This window comes from Tachypleus tridentatus, chromosome 1, assembly GCF_004210375.1.
Source record: "Tachypleus tridentatus isolate NWPU-2018 chromosome 1, ASM421037v1, whole genome shotgun sequence".
Lineage (NCBI taxonomy): Eukaryota > Metazoa > Arthropoda > Merostomata > Xiphosura > Limulidae > Tachypleus > Tachypleus tridentatus.
Window position 1 is genome coordinate 75,998,571 of NC_134825.1, and position 19,922 is coordinate 76,018,492.

Consider the following 19,922-nt stretch of genomic DNA (forward strand, 5'->3'; position numbering starts at 1 on the left):
ATCAATGGTTCGTAAATTAAACTCTTCTGTTGGTTGTGATACTTTCATGTTCTTTAGGGCTAACATAGCATCCACATTTTACGCACGAAGTTCATACGCAGCAAACCTATGTCATGTATTCACCTTGTTTACCGACTAAACGAAAAGGTAAATAAATAATGTTTAGAATACTTAGTTAAAACATTCGAACTCAAATAATATATGTCTATTTTGACAGTGACATTAATTTTTCTAGATAGGAATAGGTCAGTGTGTTTGTGTGTGTTTTCTTATAGCAAAGCCACTTTGGACTATCTGCTGAGCTCACCGAGGGGAATCGAACGCCTGTAAATCCGAAGACATACCGCTGTACTAGCGGTGGGCGGGAATAGTTCAGAAAAAAAAATTGGATTAATAATGATGAATTGATAATGATGATCATATAAATAATAATCAACGGTCTTTGAGTTTTCATATTATTAAATTTTCGTTATTATATTGACTAACTTATTGATTTTCAATACAACTAAATATTCTAAACATATTTAATCAAATGTTTACACATGAATTTGAAATTACTAAAAACGTGTGACCATTTTTGGCTAATTGCGTGACATCGCTGTTTCTTCCACGTTTTAAAACAAAAGTATTCTGTTCCCAGGTTTGAAGATTCCACATAAGTTCCTGTGAAGGAACTTACAAATTTACATTTGTTGCCTAAAATCGAGTATCATAACCTGTGAGCTTAAAACTTAACTTTTTTCATCGTAGTACCCCGCTGGGACAGCGGTAAGTCTACGGATTTACAACGCTAAAATTCGAGCTTCAGTTCCTCTTAGTGGACACAGCATATAGCCTGATGTGGCTTTGCTATAAGAAAACACGCACGCACACACTTTTGATCTGAACTGACAGATCAAAACACATCTATTTGCTTTTCTTAACGAACATAAACCATTATATAAAAAATAATTTTGCACGTTTTCGTGTACTGACTCTTACAACTTTGCAGTTAAACAGAAATAAGATAATATTACCCTGGGAAATACTACATGGTGATCAAAATTGCATTTAATTTCATATAATTTAATATAAGGGGTGATAATAGCACCTCTTCTGAAGTATTTGTGGATCTTAATAGCAGAACTAATTTAAATGTAGTGAGACTAGGTTTTCTCACTAAGTTGTTAACCTGACAAATTTGAAATTCTTCACTCCTATTGGAACAAATCAAGACTTGTTACAAACGAACTTGTACTTTTGTGTTGTTGCAAGTTTCTCTGTTTAATTAAATATGTACAGTATGGTCATGTCGTATTGGTTGTGCAATGTGTTAAGTTCGTTTCATGTTAATGTTTACACCTGTATGGCACGACTCATACAAACCCATTTCTTTTTACTTTATTTAAAGCAGTTTTATATACGAACCATACAGTTGGTGTTCTTTTGTTAATCTTGTTGTTTGTAATGTTTATATACGAACCATACAGTTGGTGTTCTTTTGTTAGTCTTGTTGTTTGTAATGTTTATATACGAACCATACAGTTGGTGCTCTTTTGTTAATCTTGTTGTTTCCAATATTAGCGAAATTTCATGACTTTAATAATTATGTTTGTTACGAAGACAACCCTCTTGGCGTCATTTTGGATTCTTTAAAAGAGATAAACGTGACACTAATAAAGCCAGGCCAAGCTTGTCAAAAGAGGCCTTAATACGGCTAAGCACAGGAAGCTCCCTATAAACTGGCCATTTCCAGATTGGTAAGATAAACTGGAAGAGATATCATAAGAAGGATGTTATTTTCACACGCACTGATTTGATAGAAAATTACTAGAGATGGAGATGACTTGGCACCGCACATATTACGACATTGTGCGATGACAGGCGTAAGTCTCGTCAGTCATTCAATCTACGTCATCGCCCCTTCTTTAAACGAAATTAATCAATGAATCAACAGCTTGTTAAGTTTTTGTTCACTTACTACTACCCCACCTCCTAGTTATAATTTATATATTTAATAAAAATGTCCCTCACGTATGCTCTGCTTGTATATTTTTATGACTTCTCATTCGTGTGTCCTCCACTCCCGGTGGTTAAGTAGCACACTTCTAGATGTATAACGCTAAAATCGAGATTCAATACTCGTTTAGAAGAACAGCACAAATAGCCTATTGTGTACTTTTGGCCTTCACAAAAAAATCATTGGTATTTATTATGTATTTCATATTCCATTTAACTTGCTTTTCATGTAATGAGCGGTCATTGTCATTACAAGCACCTATAACCAACATAAGTGAATTTTCCCCAAGAGAATGGTTGTAAATTCCCTCTAATATTTATCATTCTGTAATTGGCTCGATATGTTTAATCACTATTTTACGAATCGTTTTCAAAATTATAGGTGTTGTATTTACGAATTAATATGTCTTACGATGCTACAAAACGGCGATTCGATACCGGCGATGGATAGAACATGTGCTAAGCATCGAACGAATGAGCTTTAGCGAATATTAATAAAAAGATATCGTAATTAATAGATTTCAAATCAACAACTTTTAAGTTTAAAACGTTCTAAGAGTTCTTGTCGCTGTCAGAATACAAAGATTTTAACGTTAACATAAACAGTAAATAATTAGAATACAACTTACAATTACACCATGACTTATAGAATAAGGGACGAAGAACATTTTACATTTCATATTTGATAGAGCAAAGCAGTCTTCATGGCCATTAAATACCGATTTTATTATTATTATTATTCTACGCAAAAAAAAACTAAAAATAGAGAAATCATAATTCTAGTGTCAACGATTTTATTACCCTTTGAAATTAGTTTTCCGACAGAAATTTGGTGTTCATTCAAAAAGCTTGAAAACAAGGTGAAAGAGAAGTTGCCAGCTAATATTAGATGATCATTTGATGGCTGTAAAACGTAAAATACTCAATGCTTTATGCACTATACAATCTGTCTCTTTAGGGAGCTAATCCTTATATTATATATGAAGTGAAAGAGTAAAAAAAATTAATACATCTGCGGGTAATCAGAAGCTACATACGAAGAGTTAGCTATCTGACTCAGTCACTCTATAACTGGTGTATATGACGCTTTTCAGCTATCCAGAGCGTCACAAAGTCGAAAATAGGCGAAAAGCCAAAACTGTGATTTCTTATTTTCGTTCATTATAATCATCTTTCTTCAACAAACTTAGCACTTATCTAGTTTTAACAGTAACTGTAATTTTATCATCATTTAATAGAGCAAAACACTCTTAACGATCTTTGACTATTTTATTTTTATTATTGTATGCAATATTTATAAAGCCTCAGAATACACTCTATAATCTATGAACCCGCATACATCGTCTCATAAAAAAGCAAACAAACAACTATTAGGAAAAGTATGATTGACAAATAAAAAAGCTATGTAGCGCTGGCTATTGATATTGAATTAAAAAAAACTAAAACAAGATTGGAATGTAAGTAGATATATCACTTGATTCAGCTAATGATCACATAACAGTGTAAATCATGTCGACTTTACATGGATAATAAAATCCATACCTTACTGGCTCCGTCAGAGCCTGCAATAATTTCGAAAAAGTTTGTTTGTTTTGAATCTCGCGCAAAGCTACTCGAGGGCTGTCTGCGCTAGCTGTCCTTAATTTAGCGGTGTAAGGCTAGAGGGAAGGCAACTAGTCATCACCACCCACCGCCAACTCTTGGGCTACTCTTTTACCAACGAATAGTGGGATTGAAAGTCACGTTATAACGCCCCTACAGCTGAAAGGGCGAGCTTGTTTGGTGCGACCGGGATTCGAACCCGCAACCCTCGGATTACGAGTCGAACGCCTTAACACGCTTGGCCATGCCGGGCCCTTTTGCGCAAAAGAAACAGTTCGAGAACCCCTCTCCTGGTATATTAGTTCAAATATAGAAGTAATAAACGGTTATACCAAAATAGCTATTATGTGGCACTGTACCGAATTCTGAAAGGAAAATTCCAAGTACATTGGTGGAAGTAACAATTGATAAAGAATTGAAAAAGGTGAATGCTAGTACAGAGCGAAGAACGTTAAAGTAACAGAAGATACTTTTTGACATTCTGAGATTTGAAATATAATTTTTTTGCTTTTGAATTTCGCGCAAAGCTACACAAGAGCTATCTGCGCTAGCCGTCCCTAATTTAGCAGTGTAAGACTAGAGTCATCACTAACCACCGCCAACTCTTGGGCTTCTCTTTTACCAACGAATAGTGGGAATTACCGTCACATTATAGCTACCCCACGGCTGAAAAGGCGGGCATGTTTAATGCTACCGGGATTCGAACCCGAGATCCTCAGATTACGAATCAATCGCCTTAACCCACCTGGCCGTGCCGGGCTTTAAAAACAATAATAAGGGAGGTAATAACAATATACCTAGACTCGATGTTTCAGATATTGGTTCATAATTACAAAATCTAGACACCTAAACAAGAGGTGCATTATTAGTAAATGATTAAACTGTAAAAGTTAAAGGTTTTATTTCCCCACCTAATGGAAGTTTTCTAAGATAAATATGTTCTATTTAAAAATGAATGCAATGTTTTCGTTTTCCTGTAAATTGTTAAATTGCAAGAAAATTCAACCGACTAATGAACATTTCTTCGTTGATAATACATTAAAAACCTCTTCGATCTGATGAGAACATATTAAACAGGGATCGTCCTACGAAATGTAGTAAATCACAACTCTAATAGTAAAAAGTTGAAAATAATGCATATATTTTATCTTAAAGATAAGAGCAGAAGTTAGTATGCGTGTTAAATAGTTACCCTTCTTACGGAACTGTTGGTAAATTATATCAGTATGGAAATGGAAATTTGTTGACTCAAGTGGAATTGATGGCAAAGTTTAATCCCATATTGAATTAATATTTTCGTGTATTCATAAACGGCAATGTAAGTTGTCATTAATTGGGTAGCTTTATGTTTAACAAATAAACAATCCAATGAACTTATAGATATATATGCAAATATATGTGTGTGTGTATTTTTGGTTTTGCCTACTGCAGAAAGAAAACAAACTTATACGCAAAGCATGAAAATAATTTTACTTTTAAGGTGGGCCTGGCATGGCCAAGCGCGTAAGGCGTGCGACTCGTAATCTGAGGGTCGCGGGTTCGCGCCCGCGTCGCGCTAAACATGCTCGCCCTCCCAGCCGTGGGGGCGTATAATGTTCGGTCAATCCCACTATTCGTTGGTAAAAGAATAGCCCAAGAGTTGGAGGTGGGTGGTGATGACTAGCTGCCTTCCCTCTAGTCTTACACTGCTAAATTAGGGACGGCTAGCACAGATAGCCCTCGAGTAGCTTTGTGCGAGATTCCAAAAACAACAACAACAAAAAACTTTTAAGGTAGTTTAAATTTTAAAGACTCGTAAAGGTTAAGAAGTAACAATCGCATCAATGAACATATTCTTCTTGAAACAACCAACTGGTTTCTTTGATGATAAAGTTTAAGCTACACAATCTGGCAGTATGAAGTTTAACAATGATAATTTTATTATTTATGTTATATTAACCTTGGCTAGCATGTCTGTCCAACAATGTCTTCATAACCCTCTCTCAATTACTCTGTACACGTGATACAATAAGTGTCTACTGACAGAAGCTGGTAGTCCATATATACAACGAAAGCAGAAATGTGATAAGAGCCTCGTTTTCGATCCCGATGTGACGCCATAGGACCAAAAAAAAATAAATGCATGAGCGATTGCTTGACCAGTTTTGTTGGAATTATTTACCCTCAGCATCACCTACAGAAATGCCTACTGGTGACTACGAATCTCCCTTTCGGGTAAGATCCAGTCTTAGCTTGATTTTGGTGACGAAAGTGATTAATATAACGTTTATTTGAGTAAGTTTCTAGTGAAATGTATATATAGGACCAGTATAATACATTGTTGCGATGTGTAAAAGTAGTCAGTTCATTTAGAGCAATAGAGAAGGAATTTCGACAGTCATGATGACAAAGTAAAAATTAATCAACTACATAACTACGAAAGTTTTTGTCACTTCTGATATTCCCTAAAATATTACTTTAGGTGTTTTTAGTTAAACGCCATTTATATAGTACGAAAACGTTTAATTAATTAAAAAGTGAAAACGATATCGTACGCAACATTTTCAACATATTTCTGTTGGTACGTATTTATATAGTTCAAAAATATCTAATTAATTATGAGTTATATACACCCACGTGTGGTTTTATATTCAACACTTGAAAATAAATTTTTTAAAGGAATCTATCACATAACCATTTATTTTTGTAAATTTCTGATTCATTTACTTTGCTATAATTCTAGATAGGAAAATAATTCGAGCATTCAGATGACATTTAAGTTAACCTACACAAAAGAATCTTAACTTACTGTTTGGTGAATTTGGCTTAATGTATTTGCAGTTCAAACATTACAAGTTAGATTGCTTAGACTAGACACTGAGAAATAACAATTTTCTTTAAAAATCTCAGACTATTAGCTTCTGTGCAACTTACACAGTCCACACTTCAAAGCCATAAAATGAAAATAATATATGTGTGATGAAATAAAAGAACGATGAATGACGTGCTTATACAGTCATGTGAAAAAGTTAGGATACCCTATAAAAGCCTGTGTATTTTTTGTAACATTTTTGGATATATAGATATTTAATCTCAATTTTAACAATACTGAGTGATTATAGTAATATAACTAAACAATTAAAACTGAAGAAAAGACTTTTCAAGATCTTTTGTGAATGTAATTCTACAAAGTTGCATATTCTAACTGAAGAAAAATTTAGGACACCCCCACATTTATTCCCACTTAAAAGGGCTCAACTCACACACAGGTGTATCACACCAGGTGCACATGATTAGAAGATCGTTACTCAGCATTTTGAATGAGGCTTGCCCTATTTAAACCTCAGACATTTAATTTGGTGTGTTCCTGACTGTTGAAGTGAGAGTGAGCACCATGGTGAGAGCAAAAGAGTTGTCTGATGCCTTCAGATAGAAAATTGTAGCAGCTTATGGGTCTGATAAGGGATTTAAAAAGATCCCAAAATATTTTGAAATCAACCATTCCACTGTCCGGAAAATAGTCAACAAGTGGAGGGCTTTCAAAACAACTGCCTATATGCCCAGGTCTGGTCGTCCAAGCAAGTTCACCCCGAGAGCAGACCGCAAGATGCTAAAAGAGGTCTCCAAACACCCTAACATGTTATCACGGGACCTACAGCAGGCTCTGGCTACTGTTGATGTGAAAGTACATGCTTCTACAATCAGAAAGAGACTGCGCAAGTTTAACTTGCATGGGAGGAGTGCAATGAGGAAACCTTTGATCTCTAAGAGAAACATCAAGGCCACACTGAAGTTTACCAGAGAGAATGTAGACAAAGACCAGGACTTCTGGAATAATGTTCTTTGGACAGATGAGTCCAAAATTGAATTATTTGGACACCAGAACAGAGAACATGTTTGGCGTAAACCAAATACAGCATTCCAGGGAAAGAACCTCATACCATCTGTGAAGCATAGAGGTGGAAGTGTCATGTTTTGGGGCTGCTTCGCTGCAGCAGGACCTGGACAGCTCACAATCATAGAATTCACCATAAATTCTACTGTGTATCAGAGGGTGCTTGAGGATCATGTGAGACCATTTGTACGAAAATTAAAGCTGAAGCGGAACTGGACCCTGCAACACGACAATGACTCAAAACATACCAGTAAATCCACCAAGGACTGGCTGAAAACTAAGAAATGGAGAGTCCTGGAATGGTCGAGTTAAAGCCCAGATCTTAATTTTATTGAGGTGCTGTGGGGTGACTTGAAACGGGCTGTACATGCAAGAAACCCCTCAAACATCTTACAGCTGAAAGAATTCTGCATTGAGAAGTGGAGCAAACTTTCTTCAGACCGATGTCAGAGACTGGTAGATTGCCACAAGAAGCGTCTCACTGCAGTTATTTCAGCCAAAGGGGGTAACACTAGCTATTAAGGGGTAGGGTGTCCTAACTTGTTCCTCAGTCAGAATATGCATTTTTGTAGAATTACATTTACAGAAGATCTTGAAAAGTATTTTCTTCAGTTTTAATTGTTTAGTTATATACCTATAATCTCTCAATATTGTTGAAATTGAGATTAAATATCTGTATATCCAAAAATGTTACAAAAATGCACAGGCTTTCATAGGATGTCCTAACTTTTTCACATGACTGTATATTTGTCATCAGGTATCGTATCTGGATTGTAGAACTTGACATAGTAAACCTGCACTTGAGAATGATTTGATAAGGTGCAAACCGCATGTGTTCCTAAAATATCTGACTTATGATTCCCACGTTTCCAAAAATTATGGAGTAACTTTCAGAAAATTAATTACATGTTTAGCACCACGTTGGTGATTTTTATAGTTTTTTTTTTTAAACAGCGTAAAGGATTCAAATAACCTGTTGGTTTCCCTTGTTTTTCACTATATTTCGGTGAGAGGTGTAACATGAAAGTTATTTGAAAGTTAGGAAAAGAAATTAACACGTGTTTATCAGTTGTCTACATTTGAAGCTGCTACATAATCATTTGGAGGACAGTATTTTGACCATATTTAAACACAAAAACAACAGGAAACTTGAAATCAATCATAATATTTCTAATAAAACATTTCACTCCAATAAAGAAAACATCTTTTTACTATTATATTTGAAACTAACTTATTATATCATGTGATAAAGCTGCGTTCCTGCTAAGTGACTTGTAATCCGAGGGTCGCGGGTTCGAATCCCTGTCACGCCAAACATGCTCGCCCTTTCAGCCGTGGGGACGTTATAATGTTTCAGTCAATCCCATTATTCGTTAGTAAAAGAGTAGCCCAAGAGTTGGCGATGGGTGGTGATGACTAGTTGCCTTTCCTTTAGCCTTACACTGCTAAATTAGGAACGGGTAGCGCAGATAGCTCTCGGGTAACTTTGCGCAAAATTTAAAATAAACCAAGCCAAACCAATCCTGCAGCAAAGCCACATCATGCTATCTGCTGAGGTGCTATATTTATTATTTAATTTATATTCAATCGTATTGTTATTGTAACCTGGTGGTATTCATATTAATATGCTTGTAAAGAAGTTGTTCACGAACAAATTACTCAAAAGAACTTCCCACGACTTCCTTGGTTATAATTATTATCAGGAGTGAAATTCTCAAAAGACAAAACATAAAATAAAATAAAGACGTACTGAGTTAGGTAAAGTGTACCTGTTTGTAAAAAAGAATAATAATTACGTGTAAACATAAAAAACGACAAAGCAACTCAACTAGGTACCGGTATTGGTACCTCAAAAAATAAGTTTCGGTACTCAGCACCAGTGTACACCAGTAGAATTTCACCCCTGACTCTCATTCTCGACCTTTGTAGTTGTTATATATAACTGTATAGGAAGGGTACACCTGTCGAGCCAGATGGCACAGAGAATGATTGTTGTGATAATATTAGTACCAGCACTACGTGTTTTGCAAAGTACATTTTACCTGTGTACTGTAAACACTTAACACTTTTTGTGTAACTATTAGAGTTAACCTGAGCAACAAAACTCTTGATAAAGTTGCACATAGACAAACTCCTGTAAAAGATATTAAATGTTTATGGAGTTTCAATAACGTGACCAATGTCCTTGTTGATATCAAAAAGCCATGTGTGTGTATATATATATATATATAGATGTGTGGGGTGTTAATTTATATACACATGCATATATATATATATGTATGTACGTATTAAGAAAATCTTCTTCTCTTTTAAGACTGTGCCATCTATAATAAATGACATTTCTTCGTTTAAAACATTCTTTCGTTTTTTGTATAAGTGCACCTAATATGTCATAAAATCAACTTCCTTGACCTTTTGCTGTTCATTGGGATTATTTTACATTCCTGTTCATTGGGCATCGATGCAAATACATACATATATGTACATATCGGTAACAATAATAAAACTGAGGCCATGGTAGGTTTACTTTTCAAGGGCCACAACATTCTTGACTGAAATGATTTATTAGTACATAAACTATAAGCGATGTTAAGTGAAATTTGCAAAATATGATATTAGTTGGAACGTCTCGAGTTCGATCTAGACTCATTTATATCTTGTCATTGATACATTTTAGGAATGGGTGCAAAACATAGTTGGTTGCTTGGGCATACCTCTTTTATCATCACTGTTTTCCACATCTTGATATGCTTAAAAAATTATGTCGTAAAATAATACCACTATGAGTCTAGCAGAACTTAGAGCAAAATATGCTACAACGTATGTCTTAAACAGTGTTGTACGAAAATATAACAAACTCCATAAAGGTATGATCTTTTATTATTATTATTGCAAATAATTGACCAACGGATCCATAATTAGGCCCGTCAATCAGTGGGACACGCTACGCCAAGCTGATAGTTTAATCTCTATATATAACATTTTTGTAGACCTTTAGATCGACCTATGAAAATTGATTTTATGTATAATTTCGAAAGCTTTGTTTTCCAAGCCTTTTCACATCCATTTAAAGAAAAATTAATCAATCTGCTTTTGAATATTGATTACACCAACGTTTATTTTCAAATATTAATACAACAGTTAAACAAATTAAGATTATATTTTCTAGAGGTTTATTTATATGACAAAAAACAAACAAACATCAAATTAGCGCTTTGCAGCTTTTAATGCATTTCGAGGTCGGATGTTGCTCAGAACATTTTGCGTCTAAACTATGAATCCAAAGATTTTTTGGATTTTTGGAATCCAAAAATACAGTCTTTATTTTGGTACGTGTGTGCGCTTTAAGTGCGGCTATTGGTCAAACAAGAATTGACAATGGATGCTGTTGCCTAAATGATTTCCTTCTAGTCTAGTCTATTACTTTATTATTGCTAATAACACAAATATAATACATTAATCTATTTTCAAGATGCACTTGTAGCTGATTTGATCTGTATAACTATAGAGTAAAAACAAATTTAAAAATCTTTGTATTGTATATTATCCTATAAAACCACTAACTGTCTGAGAGTCATGACATGTGGTATTTTCAATTTTATTGATTTCTCTAATACTAATTGAGTAGAATTTGCAAAATAATAGCAAGCTCGACATAAAATGTTTTAAAGGAGATAATCTAAGTTATTTGATTTTGACTGAGTTATAGAAAAGAAAGAGACTGAACATTGTATAAACTGTAGTAAAAACACTTTATTTTAAAAAACAACCCGAATTTGACTGCATTCACGAAAGACGGTGTCTTTACTGAAGACAGGACTCTCAGAAATATCAGCATATAAAACTGTCCCAGACTGAGAAAATACAGCATTATATACACGAAACAATAACGTCATTCTTTTCCAAGTCGTTTGCGTTACCTAAATCAATGTCGATTATTTCCAGTGAGAAATGATAGAGGATATATTTCTGAAATATCAACTGACCTAAGCGAGAAAGAGATTAATGTCTAGTTTTGCATAGAAAGTTTGGCTTTGCAGAAATTATTCCTACGAGAATATTCTTGTGATACTACAGGTGAAGGATCCAGAACAATAAGTAACTAAGATGAAAGGAATTTAACTACCTCCTCAACCAATGTTCTACATTTACACCAACGTATGTTTGTTTATATGTATGGAAATGTTGAAAAACGTTATATGAATTTTAGAATGTGGAAGAGCGTAGAAAACATGTCTACATAAAATTATGATATTTTTATTTTACCATAGCACTTTCCATAGGTTTTCTCTAAATCCAGAACAGATAAGAGGGTTAAGACCATATCCCCAAATGATTAAAATAGAACTTAAATAATAAAATTAAATAAACTGTACACTCCTGAATAAGCCTTTATCAATGGGTTAAAGGGTCATAAACGATTACTGCAGTCATTTGAAAATCAGACAAAACTTGTTCACTGTGACGCTGTAAAACATTGAAAAAAGCTGAATTGTTAAATATTTTATTTAAATTATTTATCATTTTCTGGAATTGTATCAAGTTAATTAAATCGATTATAAATAAAGTTTGTGAAAGATAACAGAATGCACTGCCAAGAAAGTCTGAAAATAAATTTTCATGACAGTTTTAAATGGAATCTTCAGTTGTAAGATTTTGTTAGTGGAAGTCAGAAAAAAGAAATCAAAATTACAAAAAATAAACTGTTTAAATTACTGAGATCACTTGCTTTTTTTATAAATACACTAGTTTGTATATGTGTAAAAAAATTCTATATTAGTCCCACCATTAGGTGTTTCGAACGAAGAGTTATTAGCATTTAATAACCATTAGCCAAACAAATCTTCGCACACGTGCATAGTAAGCGTGATTCTCAGGCTAGAAAAGAAATTGACATTCGATTTTTACAGGATTTATTATAGGAGTCTCCTGCAATTGTGACTTTATAATGGCAATTATTAATTGAGTATATTTGAACATTTCTTCTATAACACTCGGAATAACACTTCTCACTGTCGTTATTAAAGAGGCAAAATTCCTCCTGTGCTTACCCCCTCCAGTGGCATAGTAAGTCTCTAAACTTACAACGCTAGAATCCGCTTAGGAAGCAGTACTGAAGTCAGGTTTTTATAGACACAAGTGGATAAGAATGATGCCATATTTTTCCTGAAGGGAATGCCAGTCAATCAAAAATTCAACACCCCATCCCGATCCATCCACCATACAGCTGGATAGGCTAAAACAATTGGGGTAAGGTGTCTTACCAAAGTACACCATAATATGTCGCGAACAAACTTCAAATTTGTAATCACTCAATTACGAGTTTAAATGGCAGAGTAACTGAACCACGTTCTTTCCCTACTGCTATCATAATCGTAATAAATCCGGCACTTGGACTTAATTATCCCAGTCACACTGTGACCATCATTAAGGGATATTTGTTGGAGTACGTTTTGTCGAAAATATGGCTACTTGCTTCTTTTCATTGTCGAAGCCATTAACCTTTCTTTTCTGTCTACCACGAAACTCTCCAGACACTTCTTCATCTCATGACGGCAAAATTGCTTTAAAATAATACGTATTTATTCTCTGTAATTAAATTTCAAATAAATTATCACGATGGAAGCCAAAAAGGATGGTATCATCCCTGAATATCCGAGCTTGGGAAAGTTTCTTTCCTTTGAAAACTAAATCCATGCCACACTTTATTGTTTGTTTTTGTGATCAATCCTGTGTGTTTACATTCAGGTTTAATAAAACAAATACTGAAATTCTCGACTTTCTTACAATAGTAAACTAAGATAAAGTTATGATATATTGCCAAATATCTTAACAATAATTTATAACAGTATTTTCTCTTGTATTTGTGATAATTGTAATTTTTATTTATTTTTTTGTTTTTACCTAAATACGGTTTTCAATTATCCAATTAACTAATGGGTTAAACGTTTTACTTGCTCAAATCCATAACAAAAAAAAAGGCTCAATCCAACCGAAAACAAAAACCTGTAATCAATATTTGTATTAATTTATCATTTTCTACTTCACCCAAACAAGTACAAATGCATCACTTGCTGACATTTTAAAAGCTAACAAATATAAAGCTAATGTAAATTATTAACTGAATCGAATTTTCTCTGGTATTTAACAAAGTATACTAGTATACTAAAAAACAGGCAGTAATTCATAGACCATAATAATGACAGATAAAATGATTTTATTATTATCACACCCCCTAATGTTTCAGCGGTAAGTATGAAAGTCTATAACGCCAAAAACTGGGATTCGATACCCGCGATGAGCACAAATCAGATAGCTGAGTCCCCTGCTGGTACAGCTGTAAGTCTTCGGATTTACAACGCTAAAATCAGGGGTTCGATTCCACTCAGTAGACTCAGCAGATAGCCTGATATGGCTTTGCTATAAGAAAACACACACACACAAATAGCTGATTCTGTAACTTAAGGTTTAATTAAAAATAAAAGAATCATCACTCTTTAAAATAGAATGTTTCCAAAAAACGTTTGTTGTTTTTAATTAATCCAGCAATTTCGTCACAAGAATGTGGGGACATCTAGTGCAGGCAACATATGCTAACAGTATCCAGTCGTTATGATAACAACCAGAGTGTCTTCTAATGATGTCTGTTCTCGATACACTGCTCTAGTATTCTCCGAATCTTACTATTATTTTATAAATCTGACCCAACTGGACGATTAATAGCATCAGAAGTGATATTATATCGTTAAAAGAAATAGTACATATATATATATATGCACACATTACTGTTATTTGTTATAGTATATACAATTACGACAGAAAGTGTTCCTTCCCCTGCGTCGTGAGTAGTTTTTTCCTCATAACTTAAAAAGTGTCACGATTAGGATAATGAAAGTAAAGTATATTATAAATATTATACTAACACACATCTACACAATTTTTTATGTAAATTTAACAACAAATACTCTGTTTATGAACAAATAACCAAACATAGGAGGGGCAGAAAGTGTTCGTGCGTCCACTTTAATGGTCAGTTGTGTAGTCTTTTAGGTGAATTACTTGGCGCAATCTCTCCTCATAGCCCTCCATGATCGTTTGACAGTACTCGACTGGTATTTTCTTCCATTCTTCTTTACAGAAGGTTTCCAACTCTTGCAAGTTTTACGGATGACGCTGATGAACCCTGGTCTTCAACTCATGCCAAACGTTTTCAATTGGGTTGAGATCGGGTGACTGCGATGGCCACTCCAGAACGCTTATATGGTTCCTCTGTAACCAGGATTGTACATATTTCGATGTGTGCTTAGGGTCATTGTCGTGCTGGAAGATCCAACGACGCCCAAGCTGCAAGTTCCGAGCATCATTCTTGATATAAGTGCCTAATATATCAACGTACTCTTCTGTTTTCATGATTCCGTTGACGCGGTGAAGGCTGCCTACACCAGAAGAGCTGAAGGAACCCCATAGCATGATCGAGCTACCTCCGTGTTTAACTGTAGGGACGGTGTTCGTTGGGAGATTTCGTTCCCCCTTCTTACGGAAAATATAGCGAACATCAATGTGGCCGAAAAGCTCGATTTTAGTCTCGTCTGACCAAAGAATACTCTTCCAATAGGCAAATGGTTTATCTACATGCTTTCTTGCATACCTCAATCGTGCTTCTAAATGAACAGGCTTTAAATATGGAGTTCTACGAGGACAGCATGGTTTGAACCCAGAAGAGCGTAACATGTTCGTAACTGAAGAGGTGCTTACTTCAACCTCAGTTTCCCTTACCAGTTTCTGTATGTCATTACGTGTTAAACGAGGGTTCCTACTAACATCTCTGAGAATCTTTCTCTTGGTTCTCTATGGAATTGTGGTGAGGCGTCCGGAACGAGGGAGGTTAGCAGTTGATCCTGTTAGCTTAAACTTGGCAATTATACTTTGAACAGTAGATTTTGGCACATTAAGTTGAGTAGCAATACCGGAAAGAGACACACGAGACTTGTATTTTACAATAATTCGGTTTTTAAATCACTGGACAGTTGTTTCTTGTTCGCCATGATGACCAAGCAGATAATGACGGAGACGGCGCTAAATTGCCGGAAGTACATTTCTTGCTGGCTAAATTTAAATAATTATGAACCCTGTGTCTAGTTCTGAAATGGTATAATGTAGTTTATTCGCCAAACTAAACAAAATTTTTCGGAAATATTAGTTTTTTTACACGTTCTGAAATGTGTAAACACTTTCTGCTCCTCCTATGTTTGGTTATTTGTTTATAAACAGTTTATTTGTCTTTCAATTTAAATACAAATATATGTAGATGTGTGTTACTGCAATATTTATAATATACTATACTTTCATTATCCTAATCGTGATACTTTTTAAGTTATGAGTAAAAAACTACTCACGACGCAGGGGTGCGAACACTTTTCGTCGTAACTGTATATACACACATTACTGTTATTTGTTATACTATACACATATACACACATTACTGTTATTTGTTATACTATACACATATACACACATTACTGTTATTTGTTATACTATACACATATACACACATTACCGTTATTTGTTATACTATACATATATACACATTACTGTTATTTGAAGAGCTACCGTAATACTCGACTTAATAACCAGTTGTTAAGCTTACACACTTATATGTAAGCAACACAATAAAATCTGCTGGTGTTTAAGTAAGCTCTGTGCCAGAAATAAGCAAAACAATGACATTCTGCTGGTGTTTAAGTAAGCTCTGCCCCAGAAATAAGCGACACAATAAAATTCTGTTGGTGTTTAACGCAGAATTTTATATTTCACCATCTATAGCGTCAATAATCAGATTTAAAAATTAATTGAGACTAATTGACTATGATGCTTCCAACAACTATTTTACCTTGTTCTACTCTGTTGCTTGTACTCTATGGCCAACAAAAAATGAGGAGTTGAATTATTTGTAACCCACGTTTTTTTTCAAATAAATATAATATTTGTAGACCAAGCCTTCTAATTTACTGTCTTCACAAGGTACCATAATTATTAGGAGGTAAATTATGAAGATAGAAAAATAGCATATATAATACACCCACATAAAACTGGAGTTGTTATTTGGAACACCTGGTAAATCAATAGTTGATCCATTACTTTGATTGTTTGTTTTTGAATTTTGCACAAACCTACTCGAGGGCTATCTGTGCTAGCCGTTCCTAATTTAGCAGTGTAAGACTAGAGGGAAGGCAGCTAGTCATCACCACTCACTGCCAACTTTTGGGCTACTCTTTTACCAACGAATAGTGGGATTGACCGTCACATTATAACGCCCCCACGGCTGAAAGGGCGAGCATGTTTGGCACAACGGGGATGCGAACCCGCGACCCTCAGATTACGAGTCGCACGCCTTAACGCGCTTGACCATGCCGGGCCATCCATTACTTTAAAAATATGTCATACAAATATAAAGTATCAAGGCTGAACGCTGCTTTAAAATAGTAGGCATATTAGTGTCATCTATTAATGTTGAACTCTGCTTTAAAGCTGGCATACCATTATAAGATCATGGATGAAAGATAAATTACAAGTTGACATGTTAGTAGAAAATGTTAAGATTAAATTTTGCTTAGTTGACAGGTCAGCATCTTACTAAGATGGAATGACACTTAAAAAATTGGCATACAAATACCGACTATATAGACAGAATTTTAAAAGTTGACATACACTTCTCAGCTATGTAGACTGAATTATGGTTTAAAAGTTTACAAACTATTTATAATGTAAAGTGTAGGCGTTAGGCTGTGCTTTAAAAGCTGGTACGACAGTATTAAGCTATCAGGAACACCGTACTTCGAAACGATTCTACTAGTTTTATGTTTTTCGAAGCACTTTGATATGAGAATGAACTAGGCAAGACTGGACAAATATTTTAATTACTACAAGATCATAACTGTTGAAATATAATTCATTAACTTTCTTACAGGTGTTTATGTAGACAGACAAATCAGAATCTCTGTCACCTCAGGACTACGAAGTTTGATCACACTACATCTGTTTGAAATATAAGGCTTTTCAGCACTTGAGAGCTGGATTTTTAAGGCCTGCTCTTGATTGGGTCATGGTATTTTGGTAAAAATGTCACGTAAAGTAATTACAAACCTGGAATTACCCTTGGGATATAAACACCAGGAAATAAGAACTATTACTGGGTAAAAGAAGGTACTTAACAGGAAGGAAGTCATTAGGGATGGAAGAAATAGCAGACTTGGTCAAATATCAAATTCGTATATCCAGTTCCTGATATCTAATTGGTTTCGGATATTTTCCTATCAAATAATAGATGTGATTATACGTTTTGAACATGTTCCGCTGGCTTAAGATATCATTTCATTGTAGGGTAGTATTGAACTAGTTACTTGGCCATTGTTTGCAAAAAATAACAAGGAAGTGCAGGAGGATATAGAGCTCTACATGAGTAAATGATTATTGTAGGCTCTTTAAGGGCACGTTGGAACGTGAGACACTGCTTTACACCACCGATCCCTCGCTGAAACTGCTGTCCAGATTGTGCTTGTCATTACTGTTGCTACCCGCTTGGCATGGCCTGGTGGTTAGAACACTCGACTCGCAATCTGCGGGAAGCAGGTTTAAATCTTATCACCAGATATGTTCGCCCTTTCAGTTTTGAGGGTGTTACAATGTTACTGTTAATCTCACCATTCTATTAGAGAAGCCTGATAGTTAAAGGTGGATGGTGTTCACTAGCTACCTTACTTCTAGATTAGGGACGGCTTGTGGAGGTAACCTTCATATAACTTTTCGCGAAACTGAACAAACAAAAGCTACAGAGACACTGACCACCTGTGGCATTTATAACAACACAACGAATGTGTGTGATGTTTACTTAAACCAAATAATAGCTCTGTGTATCATAACTACCATGGGCCCCATTATCTAACATCAGTGAAAATGCTACCGCGTTTAGAAGCTGGTAGAAAGTACCAGTTGGCTAGATGATGCAATATCTACTATTTGTAATACAGGTGCAAATAATATTATGACTGCATAATGTTCTGAGATAATCTGTTGGTGAAAATGTTATCTCATTATCCGATTCATCGTAAAATTAGTACCTAATCGGACACCTGCCTCACTCATAGTTCCAGTTAACACGAATGGATTCATTCTCGAAGTATACCAAATACTTTGATAATGTTAAATGACTTATTACTTATTCTCTTAAAGCTATTAAATTATGCTCCCAGAAATCCAATGCATCATTTAAACACTTTATTACTGAAGTTAAAGCATCAACTTCTACAGTGGCAATTTCAACAGACTGCGTGGGCGTGTCTTGTGACGCCCTCTATGAACGGTGTGTGTGGTTTTCTCACAGCAAAGCCATTATTGGGCTATCTGCTGTGTTCAACGTAGACTTACCGCTGTCCACGCGGTGGACCAATGTGGTATGGTGCATTTTTAAGCTTCGATATCAGAATTGCATCTGATAAATCATAAAAAATTAAGTTAAGCCTATATGTGTAACGTATCTACTTTATTTTGTTGTTTTTTAAATCTTGCTTATTCAAAGTACATACAGATTCTAATGTAAAAACAAACTTGAACGAGGAAGAAGAGAAAGGGAGACAAATTTAGATTAAATGAGATATGATGTTTTCAATTAGTAAGAAAGGACGTATTATTATTACAGTAGTTATCTATGTTAGTTAAACCATCGCTACAAAAACTACTAAATTTATTTTATATTTATCTAAGTTAGCTAAACCATCGCTACAGAAACTACTGGCCCGGCATGGCCAGGTGGTTAAGGCACTCGACTCGTAATCTGAGGGTCGTGGGTTCGAATTTCGCTAGCCATCTCTAATTTAACAGTGTAAGACTAGAAGGAAGGCAGTTAGTCATCATCACCCACCGCCAATTCTTGGGCTACTCTTTTCATCAAAAAATAGTCAGATTGACCGACCGTCGCATTATAACGCCCCCACGGCTGAAACGGCGAGCATGTTTGGTGCGACGGGGATTCGAACCCGCGACCCTCAGAGTAGGAGTCGAACGCGTTATCCCACCTGACCATGCCGGGCAAGCATTTAGAGAAACTTGGAAATTTGATATGTACTGGATTTTCTTAGCAGGCATGACCGAAAGTGATGGCAAACTAGCCTTTCCCTGCAACGGCTTCAGAGGAAATCGCGTATTTAGAAAATGAAATGTATTCAAAAATAAATTCTAATACTGACCCATAAAATATGTGTTCTCATGACAAGTATATTTGATTTAAACAGTGCGAATTATTATAATACAAATAAACAACTTGCTTTATATAAAATTTAAAAAATACACCAATTACAAATAATAATAATTCAAAGTAACGTTGTTTAAAATAAGAATTTTTTAAAATCATTTTTCTGTGATGAGACGAAAATGTATGACGAAACCACGTAGA

At 35.0% G+C, this 19,922-nt stretch overlaps 1 pseudogene across 1 annotated transcript in view; it reads left to right on the top strand.

The window, feature by feature from the left end:
• Nucleotides 1-5,668: 5,668 nt before the first annotated feature.
• The window catches only part of LOC143252754 (solute carrier family 2, facilitated glucose transporter member 1-like), a 30,648-nt pseudogene continuing 16,394 nt past the window's right edge, over nucleotides 5,669-19,922 (top strand). The window contains exon 1 of the transcript XR_013029125.1: nucleotides 5,669-5,814. The product of XR_013029125.1 is annotated as a solute carrier family 2, facilitated glucose transporter member 1-like (transcript). The remainder of the gene's footprint in view (nucleotides 5,815-19,922) is intronic.